This window comes from Tiliqua scincoides, chromosome 7, assembly GCF_035046505.1.
Source record: "Tiliqua scincoides isolate rTilSci1 chromosome 7, rTilSci1.hap2, whole genome shotgun sequence".
In the NCBI taxonomy this organism is placed as follows: domain Eukaryota; kingdom Metazoa; phylum Chordata; class Lepidosauria; order Squamata; family Scincidae; genus Tiliqua; species Tiliqua scincoides.
The window spans coordinates 64,660,845-64,674,130 of record NC_089827.1 but is presented as its reverse complement, the minus strand read 5'-3'; positions in this window follow the sequence as shown (position 1 = coordinate 64,674,130).

Genomic DNA, 13,286 nt, shown 5'->3' with positions numbered 1-13,286 from the left:
CATCACTTCCAGTGGGTCTTGACAGATTCTCATTCTAAAAAGTGGGTCCTGGTGCTAAAAGTTTGAGAACCACTGGACTAGAGCCATGGGAGAGGGATTGAACATGGGAATTGCTGCATGCCAAGCATTTGCTGTCTTGCACTTTGCCAAGGCCTCTCCCCACATGGGTATCCAAGCTCACCTGGAGAGCCCCTGCCCACATGCAGAATGCTACAGTCCAGAAAATTCTCTGCAGGCTTCCTGAGCTTGTTCACATTCCAGGCTCTCATTTCTGTCATTTAAGATGCAAATGTAAAAGGCTACACAAGAGCCAGAATGCTCATCAGCTATGCCTCTCTATTGCTTTCTCTCCCCTCAGGGTTAGATTCAGTATTTGGGGGGGGGGGATGAGCACTACCTTAACTCCAGAGCTCAGGTCAATCAGGCCGATAGAACTAAGCTCCTGGCTGAATTAATGGCCTCTATGGCTAAGGTTTGCTGGGTGGATAGGCCGGGGCACCCTCCCAGACTTGGAGCCCAGATCTACCTGATGGGTAGACCTGGGCTCCCATTTCAACTTGGCTCCAGCAGCTGAGCGTGAGCTTGCTACCAATGCCCCGTTCAGTGGACATTGCCCTGGCACCCAACTTGCTCCCCATCCTGGCATGGCAGTTTGGGGGGCACGCATTCATGGCCCCCCCTGGATCTGCCCCATCTTCCCAGGTGAACAATACACTTGAGTGTTAATAGAAATAGGCTAAGAGACGCTCAGGGGCAATTTAAACTCCCCTTGGGGGTAAAAAAACTCTTAAGAGCACCTGTTTATCAACACTTCACAGCCAATGGCTGAACTCTAGACTCTTTCACAACCGTGGATTAAGCCTTGCCGGCATTTTTCATTGACAAGAGTCTGATAGTGAATAATAATCTGGGTCTGAGTTTCAAGAGGGTGTTTGCATGCATACTCTAGAGCCAGAACTGAGCCCTGGAGCTAATAAAATAGTCAAGAAATAAGATTGTGTTTACTCCCCTACTGAGTAACCAGCACACAAGGTCTGAGTATGTGATCGTCAGGCAAGCCGAAATCCTGACAGCTCTCTGATTAGAATTTTTATTTATTTATATTTTATCAAAAATGTTTAGATATTTTATGGGCAAGACAAACTATATAGGACAAATTTAATTTGAGAGGTGCCCAAAGAGCACACTTTGGTCCTCCTGTCATTATAACCCATCCCATACCTAACCAGTAGGCACCAGCAGCGCAACTGGAATGCTGCTCAGTGCCACCTCAGGTGTGCTGCACCTGCACAATTAAGAAAAAGGAGGCCATACTTCTTGAGTGGCAGAAGTGCAGAACTTCTAGTTTGACTTAAACATGTTGTATTAGACAACATGTGTTACAATGCATATTAGGCAATAGGATACGATAGATAAAAACACAAAATTCAAGATAATTAAAAAAGTTTGACTGCTGGTAGAGATAACCAACAGAGATTACTGTTACAACATAATTAAAAAACTTTGATTACTGTTGGAATGAGCACCTCTGAATTATATAAGAAACGTTACAAATTCAACAAATATTGTTTGTGTTACACAGTGTTACTTGTAAGAAGAGTCTCTAAAATTAGAATTTGTTTAGTGCCTCTTCAGTTTGTTTGAATTAGACATTTCACTCCAGTGAAGCTCTTTCTAACAACTCGGTTTTTTTCAGGTGTTCAGCATACTGCTACAACTCATGTTAGCATAATGCTTCTGAAATTTAACTTAGGACCTTTCCAAAATATGGTGCTAGTAGGTTGCACAAAACATGCTCAATCTTTTTTTCGTGAGGGATCCAGATATCTTTTCCCCCAAGCTTCACTTCTGTTGTGAAAATATCAAGCAGCCATGTCATAATGTCTGGGGGAACAGCTTATCGAGGATGTAGATATAGTGCCAGAACAAACATTTAGTTATTTTGTAGGAATTTACTTATTTGAGATATTTTGTTCTGTGATTGCTTTCTACGAGTACTTAAGAACACAATCAAACATTCAGAGAATTGAGTCATTCACATGCAGGATACCTCAGTCAGGTCCCTTATCTGTCTGTGTAAGTCATCTGATGGAGGGATTCAGCAGCACAATGCATATCTACTCAGAAGTAAGTTCCAATGTGTTCAATGAGGCTTAGGGCACAATCCTAACCAACATTCCAGCAATGGCATAGCTGTCCCAGTGGGGCATGTACTGCATCCTGCAGTTGGGGGGCAGTCACGGAGGCCTACTCATGGTAAGGCAGTGTTTGTTCCCTTACCTCGGAGTTGCATTACCCTTACTTCGGTGCTAGAAAGTTAGTTAGGATTGCGCCCTTAGTTCCATCAAAGTGTGTATAGCAGGGGTGGCCAAACCATGGCTCGTGAGCCACATATATGCATAGCTCACAGAAATATATTGATTGAGGTTTTTTTGCATCACAGGTAATAAAAAGTAAGAAATTTCAAGCTTTATACATTTACTGGGTATAAACCGAGAGTCCAGTAGATTGAATTGTAAGTTTAATGTTCATGGTGAGTAAATATACAGGTATATAAGGATTTAAATGCTTCTTAAATACTGCAGCTTTCAAACATCTTTCTTGAGGCTCTAAATACATCAGAAGTTTATCGTATGTGGCTCTTATAATAAGCAAGTTTGGCCACCCCTAGCGTATAGGATTTCAGTCCGTCTGCTTCTGAACACAGACATTTTCTATCATATGTTAATTGAATCATGCAGAAAAGTCTGAATTCACATTTTTAGGGACAGAAGAAGGAATCTTGTCAATTGTGTAAAAAAGGAACTGTGAATTGACGGAAAATAACTCATACCACTATTCCTGCAGAACACACACGGGACTGGGCTATAAGTGTTCATATATTTTGGAATGCTGATTCCAAACTAGAAGCCTTGCATTTTCTTACTTCAATAACACAGATACTGTTATTAGGGTATTTGCAACCAAGTTTCTCTCCATTTCAGTATAGAAAAATATGGACATTCTACTCACTTCAAACCAGTATCTTTCTTGTAAGCTTCAATGCTAAAGCTTCAGTATGTTGTGGTGTCAACAAGATCCTCTTTTGCTCCAATCAGATCAATTCAGAACATAAAACGTGGTGATGATATCACAATCATATGGTCTACCCAAACTATTGGGGGGGGCGCTCAAATTGAGAAATTAAAAAAAGGATTGCTACAAAGGAACTGGGAGGGGGGGTGGAGAGATGTGGAAATTCCACCAGAAAAATAAAACGGTCTAGCACACATCATGTGCCTTTAAACATACTGGATTGTGATCACAATACTTTTTTTTGTTTTTTACTTTTCTCAGTAAATAAAGCAAATAAATCAAAGTCACCTGGGTCAAACCAGCAGTCACAACAATCATATGATTCAATGAATAATATATTTTATATATTTAGAATTTCCAAACCAAGGGAAAATGTAAGCTTTTATGATTGGAAAATTATGAGAAGTGTATTAATGTATTAATACTATTCTCTGGCCAAGATCCAAAAACTCCCCCACCCAGGCACATCAAAGGGCTTGAGCTCACCCAGCATGGCTTCCCAGCATCTCCCCTACAGCTGCTGTTTGCAGTGCAGCGGAGAATTTATGCTGACAAAACATCTGTGTGCACAGATGATAGCCTGATCTTTTTTTCTCTCCCTTTTTAATTTTTGTTAGCTCACTTCTTCACATACCCCAGACCTTTGTACCAAACCTGAACTCTCATCTGCTTTTATAACAGTTAAATTAGACTTTTAGGCTCTGTATGTTGACCTTGCAAACTCAGTAAGGAGCCTGAACCACCAAGCTTTCATTAAAGGAAACCAGACTTGGATATACTGTACATATACGTACTATGGTGCAGTTTGGTATCGTGGTTTTTTGCAGTGACTCAATTGTACCTGTTTTTTGCCCACTTTTTTCCGCACTATTAAAGGATGACTTGATTTCATAAGACTGTGGACTGCAGCCTCTTCGTATGTCCCTTCTTTCGAGCTAGGTCAGTGGTTCCCAAACTATCAGCCATGGCTCCCCAGGTTGCTGCAGAAACCAGCTAAGGGAGCCCCAGAATCCTTGCAAAAAGCCCAACACCCTATACAGTACAGAGGCCCTGATGGGGAACCGTGGCCAGTGGCCCAGTAGGTCAAGGGAGCCACCAGCTGAAAAAGTTTGGGATCCACTGAACTAGGTCATTGTTAACTCTCAGTAAATACAGCAATAGATGCCTCCCTCCAATCTTCCCAAGAAGTTGAACCAGGGTGATCCCAAACCAGGAAATATGGAAGACCATGACAGAGTCTATACAAGAGAGCTAGAAAGAGAGTATGTGATAGATAGAGAAAAAGAAACTACTCAACATTGCTCACAGTGTCCCTATACCACCCTTTTACTCGAGGCTGAATTAGCTATGCTGATGCTGCGTTTTGTGCTGATTACAGGGAAATTTACCTGGCATCAGAAGCTGAGAAATACAACTGCAGATTAAATTCAGAAGCTGCACACTTTTCCAAAGATGGAAGGAGAGAAGACCGCGTACACCACAAACAAAATTACATTTGATATTAAATCTCCATCACAAATACAATTAGTGTAGTTTAATTAGCTCTGTGAATTGGGTCCCCCAATCCTACCCAGCACTAGTGCAGCGGAGCCACACTGCCCATGCTGTATCCAGCACTGGAACTGAGCAGGCTGGAGATCTCCTCGGGGTAAGGCAACATTTGTTCCCTGACCCCATGTTGAGCCCCAGCCTGCCCAATGTGGCTACTCGGATCTGTGCCAGCAAAATCGCGGGCACAATTCCAAGAAGCCCCATGCTCAAGTGGGGGAATAGTTTATGGCGCCACCCCCCTCTCCGCCCTTCTTCACTGGCATCTTGGAGTCAGTTCCAATCTTCTGTTACCTGGAGTGAATCTGCTGCATTTCCCTGCATACAATTCTACTCCATGGGAATATATCCCTACCCTGCACTTCGGCAAAATAAAAGTACTTATAGGACAGTTATGGCAAACCTATGACATGCATGTCAAAGGTGACACGCCACAATGTTTTGGGTGGCACACCAGCGTTCTCCAACACCTGACAACAACTGAGTTTGTTTTACTTGTATTTCACTTTCGTAATTATTTGACATTTCTTTATGCAATACATAGCACCCCACATGATTGGATCAGGGGTGGAGGGAGGATTGCAAAAGGATTAGGTTGCAAGCCTCCCGGCTGCTGTGGGTAACCCTCCTGCCTGCCACTTAATAATAATACAGGTATTTTTTGTATAGACTTGTATAGACTTGTGTCCCCTCATGCTGTCGGTTCCTTCCACCTTGCTGAGCTCAGATGCTTCCCTGTTGGTCTGTGGCCTGACGCTCGGTACACCTTCTGAAGGCAGAATTTGGAGTCGTGATGTGATTGGAGGAGTCGTCACCGGGGTTCGTATGGAGCCAATCATTTTTCTGCATTTCTACACTCAAATAACAGCATAGCCTTTGTTTACATAAATGAAATGAAAATGGTGGTTGAAGTGAAGGACTTCAACACATCGCTAACTGCAGATGGGATGGGAACATTAGGGGAGTATTAAATGGGAACTCTGACACACACACACACACACACACACCACCAGCTGCTCAGTTTTTTTTCTGTGGAGTCGTGTCTGACTCGCACCTCAACTCGTTTCTCATAATGGCGCATGACTTGAGATAAAATGACTGTATAAGTGTCTCAGGTCAAGTTGCAGCAGCTGTCCATTATGACTCATGAGCCAAGTTCAGGAGTCACAAACTCACAACTCGACTTGTGACTCAGGTGCCCTGACTCCAGCACATTCCTGGCAATTGTCATAAAAAACATGATCTGAAATGTGATCATGTGAAGCTGTGAAGACAATGTGCTGCTCTATATATGTTTTTCCCCTTTAAACTGATTGTATGGAAGGGGACAAGGAAATTGCTGTAGCATAGCAACTGCAGTGTTAGTAAGTAGTGGAGTGGCATCATTAGCTCTGACACTGCTCTTTGTATCTCCAGGGTACTACTGCTGCAGCTGAGGACCAGATTTCCCTTCATCTCTTCAGAAACCAGATCTGCTTTGAGCCTGAAATCTTTACAAAACAAGTTAACTGTCCCCATTTAATTTTCATGCACAGAGCCACTTACTTCCAATGAGCACAAGATATAATTGGGCAGAAAATATGACAGCAATACAAACTTGTCACAGTCACATTGTATACTCCAATGACATTTAAAAATTTCAGTGACTAAAGGATAAATCCAGTCTCAGATAGTGTATTGGTTATAAAGTTTGGACTCCAAAACAAGTGCTAGAAAGTTTTTCCTCAGTAACATTGCTATCAAAAGCTGTTGCGCATCATCAGGTCACACCAGTTGAACTCAATCAGACCACACTGTCACTCTTGCTGAAGTGATAGGGGGTAGAATAAAACCTGCTGACTAGTTCATCTCAGTAGGAACTGAAGTGCTTGTTGGATGGATCCCACACAAATACCTCAGAGAGTTTGCAACACTCATTCTTGGTTTTATGGACTATTTATATACTGAGAAAAGCACATAGTGCTAGAAGAAGCTTCTTTCATGTTGGGCAGTGCATTAAGAAGCAACAAACCAGGCCATAGACATAAAAAAGTCTCTTGCACAACTCATCTATTCACAGGTCTCATTGTACTTGCCTAGCTAGATAAAGGATGTACTAAGTGGATTGTTTAGCAGGGCCAGCCCCGCACAACCTCTCCTACTCTCTGGGAGAAATACAACAAGCACAGGGTCTGTTGGTGCCCCATGCAAAGTGCCGCACCCAGAAGTAGGTGGTAGTGACATCATGATGTCACCATCAACAGCTTCAAGGAGGCCCATTTTGGGCTGTTCGTACCCAGGGGTAGGTGGGAAGGCTGCATGCAGCATCATTCCACTCACTGCACAGTGCTCATGTAACTCAGCATGGATGATTCCATCCCGGAGCACTGGCTACAGAGCAAGATGGCAGCTGTGGTACTGTGGCATGGGACCCCACAACTGCGGGACCTGATTCACTCCAATCGGCCAAATCACCCTAAGGCCAGCCCTGCTGTTCAGTTTGGACTGAGACCTGGATTCAAGGCCCTAAACAGTCACAGGGCTCATTAAGTGGCTTAGGGCAAGTCTGTCAGCCTATTCTACCTCACATTTCTTAGGAGGAGAAAATGGAATAGCCGGATATATGCTACTTTCAGCTTTCAGCTTCAGCTACTTTCAGCTTGGCAGGAGGTCTGGTCTAGAGGGTAGAGCCTCCATTTGCCTGAAGATAACATCCACAAGGTCGCCAGTTCAAGGCCACTGGCACCGTGCGACCTTGAAGCAGCTGACAAGCTGAGCAGAGCTATTTCCATCTGCTCTGAGCGTGGGAGGATGGAGGCCAGGATGGAGGCCAGATCAGAACGAAACATCTGAATTGCTGTGGCTCTTGAAAGATAGAGCCTTCTTTCAATTGTAAAAATCCCTACAGGGATTTAAATAAGCCTGCCTATGTAAACTGCCTTGAATAAAGTCTTGAATAAAGACCAAGAAAGGCGGTATATAAATACCTGTATTATTATTTATTATTATTATTATTATTATTATTATTATTATTGAAGGAAGAATAGGACAAATACGTTCACAGTCCAATCCTATGCATATTTACTCCAAAGTTAGTCCTATGCTCAGTGGGGTTTACTCTCACATAAACATGCACAGGATTACAGCCTTCATCTCATCGTTGGTCTATCCAGCATTGTCTATAACGAATGACAGCATCCTCCAGATTTTAGACAAAGGTCTTTCCCGGTCCTACCTGAAAGTGCCGCCAGGGATTGAACCTGGTACCTTCTGCATGCAATGTTCTCCTCTGCTGAGCTACCATCTGCCACAAAAATTATGATACTCAGATTTTGTCTTGTTTTAAATATATCATGTTTAATATATAGATTTATTATGATCCAACCAGAGTTTTTCAGCATGACGACTCTTTTTACAGTAACCAGTTATATCCAGCAACCTCTCTAGATAAGGAGCAACTTAAAACTTTACTCTCCTTTACAAGAGGAGATTCAAGATCGACAAAATACATAGTTCCACGCTCTCTAACATGCCTAAGTATTTTTTCCTTCTGCCACAGCATGGGGTTTTTTTTTGTTTCACCAAATATCCAGTAATGAAAAGCTGTTTTGTAGCAAAAATGCCTTCAAGTCTGGCCTGGTTCTCTTTGTTTGCCTTTCAAGCTGTCACTCTCAATTGGTTCTCAGCAGCAGAAGACACCTGAATCCATATTCTTAATTATACCCACTCCAGGTTCATCTGCCAACATTATTCTGCTACAAAGACAGGTATTGCAGTACAAACACACAAGACTACAAACAGCTTTCATTTTTCACTCACCCATACAAAAGAAAGCGATTCACACACTCACCAGTGAACAGCTTATCCTGTCACAAGGGAGTACAAAATTGCATGTCACAAAACCAGCACTGTGTGGGGGTAGCTGGGGAAGTAAAGAGAGAGAAAACCAGGGCAGTGGATGATTTGTGAAAGCAGTTGTCTGCTGGACAAAGAGAGACATATTTTGCAATCAATGGGTCAAGAACATTTTCAGCTGGGACCTTCCACATCTTTAATTATCAGTGAGCCAGGTGAGAAAATTCAGGAGGCTACATAGGGCTGCATTTGAAAAGCATTTGGACATTTCAGCTGGTACAAAAGGCAGCAGCCACGATTCTGACTGGAGAAGATACTAGATTTTTGTACTACTCACAAGCTTCCAGTCAAGTAACTGGAGTGTGAAAGCTGATTCGGTTCAGAGTCTTTTCATTTCACAGAATCAAAACTGTCTCCCATCCCATTGCATATCATCCTTCTGTAACACCAAGAGATTTTTATCTGAAAGGAGGAATAACGATCCATTAGAAACCAGCTTTATATATAAACAGCAGACATTCCAAGCCGTAGAACCTTCCCAGGCTTAATACGCATAAAGGTAACCATCCTTAGAATTAAATGAGGCAAGAAAAAATTAAGCATCAACTCAATATAGGTAGTGTTTCCCTTGTGCCCTACTACAGCTAATAGAATATATATTACTTTTTTTTCAAAATGTGTTAAGAGTCTGCAATAGAACTTTAAAGATCTAATCCTATCCAACTTTCCAGCATTGATGCAACCATGCCAACAGGGTGCGCCAACATCCTGCAGTGGGCGGGGGGGGCAGTCACAGAAGCCTCTTTGAGGTAGGGGAACATTTGTTCCCTTACCTTGGGGCTGCATTGCTGCTGTATTGGTGCTGGAAAGTTAGAAAGGAATGGGCCTTAACTTGATACTATTTACAGCCCAATCCTATACTCAGTGGTGCCGCTGGGTGCAGCAGTGCCAAAATGGCTACCGCTGTATCCAGCAGCACTACCAGGGCCACCGGAGGTCTCCTCAATAGAAGGGGACTCTTGGCCCCTTCCCCCAAGGAAAGCCCCAGGTCCCACAATGGAACTTCTCAAGTTTTGTGCCAGCAGAATACAATTCAGTGAAGCATGGCTCCACCATTACCACCCTTCTCCTGGGCCAGTCACTCCCCCTGCCCCACCCTCACAGAATGCCTCCCCCACCCCAAGGCCCTTAACGCCTCTTACCTTGCTCTGGATGGCGTCCATCCGGCGCTAGGCTCGGCAGCAATCCCTTCTCTTCAGGTGTCGTGGACGTGCTTTATGGCACATTTGCAAAACCCAGCACGGGCACTGGAGCATAGGATTGGGCCCTTAGCTCTACCCTTGAACTTGGATTAATTTCTAGGCTAATGATACAATAGTCAATTTCCCCCTTTTGTCAATAGGACTCCCTAGTGTTGTTTTGATTGGTTATAGACCTGGAAGATAAATTCCTAGATTAGCCATGGTTGTACTGGGATAACTCCCAATAAACTTTTGTAATTTGAAAAGGGAATTGCTTGGCCCTATGCTACCAGTTTAGTAGAAAGTCCTAGTTGCCTAGAGATGACTATTTTTAAGTAGCTTAATGCTTACTCCTTTATAAAAGCCTCCCAAAATTACAATTCTCAATGTTATTTTTTTCAGTACATCTTCTCCCTATTCTGCATCACCATGTACAATGTGACTTTTTTTTTTTAAGTTACATCTAGCACAAGAGCTAGAAAGAAACCTATGTGATATCATGTGGCAGTTATTTTAAAACAAGCATTATTAGTCCTTTTGTTTTCCAATCATCTTCTGCTCACACGTGTCACAGATGCAGGTCCAATAATTCATTTTGTTCCTATTTGCCTGCCTATGTAAACCACCTTGAATAAAGTCCAAGGAGAAATCTGAGGACCAAGGAAGGCGGTATAGAAATACCTGTATTATTATTACTACTACTACTAGTAGTCAGGTGGTCTTTTCCTCTATCAGACACATCAAAGAGTTATGTTAAAGAGGTCTAGTAGGGTGGGCAGAGTTATCTGCACAAATAGTGGCGAGCTGTGCTTCCACATCGAACTGTCATTGCCAGTTACTTCTGGTGGTACTTTGAATAGGTGGACAATGTGAATAGGTGGACAATAGGTGACAAGGTGGACAATGTGAAGTGGTACACCTGAAGGGAAACTGGTCTAGTAGGGTAGGCAGAGTTATCTGCACAAATGGTGGCAAGCTGTGCTTCCATTTTCTGTGCTGAGAGGAAGAATTTCATGTAGCCTGAATGTCTCGAAGGGGTCGGCCTGCTATACAATTTAGGGAACCTAATGGAAGCAAATCCATACCACACTTACAAACTAGGGTGGCACCCATCCTGCTTTATCTGTCACCACAGACTTATGGTCACTGGTCATGTGAGTTCTGACCAGAACTCCAGAACTCACATTGCCCCTCTTTTTTCTACCAAAATCGTTAGCAACGGGAGACCATCTTTTCCCATTAAAAGTGATTCAGAGCCCCTCAGCTTCAAAGACAAATTTCTCATCCGTTCCATCGCACAGGCACAGACCTTGGACACCAGATATGTGAATGGGGACAAGTGAGGCAGGACTGAAAGGAGAACAAGATCTCAGAATGTAGCCGGAAATGAAACATACCGTTTTAAGTTCAGGATCCTATCAGGACAGAAGCCCACATAAGCATGTATAAGTGTCACAGATGCTGGATGAGTTCAAAACAGACAAATCTCTGACAAATAAAGCAAGGATTTCACCCTAGAAATAGTTTTGGCTGTGTCTACCAACTACAAGTACTGTAGCCTTCAATAAAAGTGTTCATAAATACAATTTACAAGGTCATTAACAATATCATAATTTTTCTTTTCAGCTCTATTGCAACTGAGTTTTCAGTCCATCTGTTCAATAATCTCACTGTACAAAACACTGATGCATGTTGGTCGCACCTGGTTTACACTGCTTAATTATACAGTGAAATTAAATGCAGGCTGTGTACAATAAATAAAGGAACATTTGGATACAGAAAAAAAAAATCAGCCATTTTTGAGCACCACACTGTCAGCTCAGATCCCCTGCCACTGGACATATCTATAGACACGTGTGCTCAGTGCTGGATGTGTGGCTAGGCAAGCATGACCTGGACAAGTCTTGTGGTACTTTGCTTCAGTTGATGGCAAGGTAGCATCAGGTCCCACAGGTCTTTAGGGGGGAAGATCTTGGTTCATCAGAGCAACTCTCCCACCCACTCACTGATTGGCTTAAGAGGCATTTTGCCTTTGGGAAATTCCAGTTGTGTCCTCCTTTGTCAGAAGCTTCAAGCTTGTAAACAAGACCACATCCTGGGGACCTCCTGACTTTGCGATAAACAAAATCATTAGTGACCATAGAAGAAGCGCCTTCATTTTTGGCATCCCTCACCAACTTCATTGCAAATTGAATCACTGTATGTTAACCAAGGCACAGACCTTCAGAGCAATCAGGAGGTCTCCTGTTGTGTCCTCAGGCAATAGAAGGCACTCCTCTACAAGCATGCCCGGACCATTAAGACACGAACAGTCCTTGATGAGCTCATGCTGCAATTGACCACATGCTGTCTGATGAGGATTTGGTCTATAAAAAACAGGGTCCCCTTGTGTTCTTTGATCTGTGTTCCTTCTACTGCCATCTGCCCATATGGTGTTGTTGCTGCTCAGGTAAATTGCTCGGGTACCCACCGGTGCCACATCAAGCACCTCCATTGGTTCTTCTACCCAAGAACTACTGTGCTAAAAAGTGCCCAGGTTAGATGCCAGCCTATCTTCCCCACACCCCTTCATGAGTGCTACTGCAAACCATGGTTCCCTCCAAGAAACCTTCCCCTGGGAAAGCAATCTCAGCTCCAAAGCAATCTTGCTTTGCTTCCCTCTCTGAACTAGCTGAGGCTGCTGTGTTGCCCTCCTGGCTTTACCTATCAAATCCCTTTCTACTTTTTTTGCCCACTTTTGAACCATTGGGTTGCTGTGACATGGCAAGCTAGTCCTACACTTCCTCCAACCACATAAGCCTCTTTTTCTGCTGGTACAGAATGTTTATCTTGGCCTTTGGCACCCCAACCTCCCATCTTCGATGTCTCATGTGCAGTCAAATTGACAGTATGCTTGATGTTTCTATCCCTTCCTGGTTGTGTTTGATGCAAGAATTTTTAAATCCAGGACACTATATCCCCACAGCAGTTTTATAATGTTGCACCCACATACTTGCTTTCATCCTCCTTTTATGCTAGTCATTGAAGTGTGGCATGAGCTTGGTCCCTGCAGATGGAGTAGACCTCTTCCAGGGGCATGATACACAAGTCTTACCTGGTAATATAGTGCATTCATAGATACAACACAGAAGAAGGGCAAGTTCTTAGTACAATAGCTCTTATTTAAGGTATGGCCCTCATTCCCCAAGAGAATGAAAAAATCAGTCTGCTGACAAGCAAACTGGGAGCATTTATTAAAGCCAGCAGAGAGCCTCTTCAGCATGGGTCCAACATCAAAATTGCTTCAGCATGTGGAACTGATTGAAAAGGTGTGGAGTTTCCGCCCACTGCTGTCAGTAGGAATCAGTCTGAACTGGGGCCAAGAGAAGGAAATACATAATTCAAGGAATTATGTACAGATAGGTTTGCCAGAAGCTTCTCTCAGATCTTTTTTCCCCAACATGACGTTGAAAATTCCTGGAGGTGAAGTTAAAATCTCCAGGATTGCTTTCAGTAGTCACCTGGAGATTGATAACAATTCCTGGATAATCCAGGTGTATTCTGGAGGGTTGCCAACCCTATCTGGGGATTACAAACCACCTTTAGAGG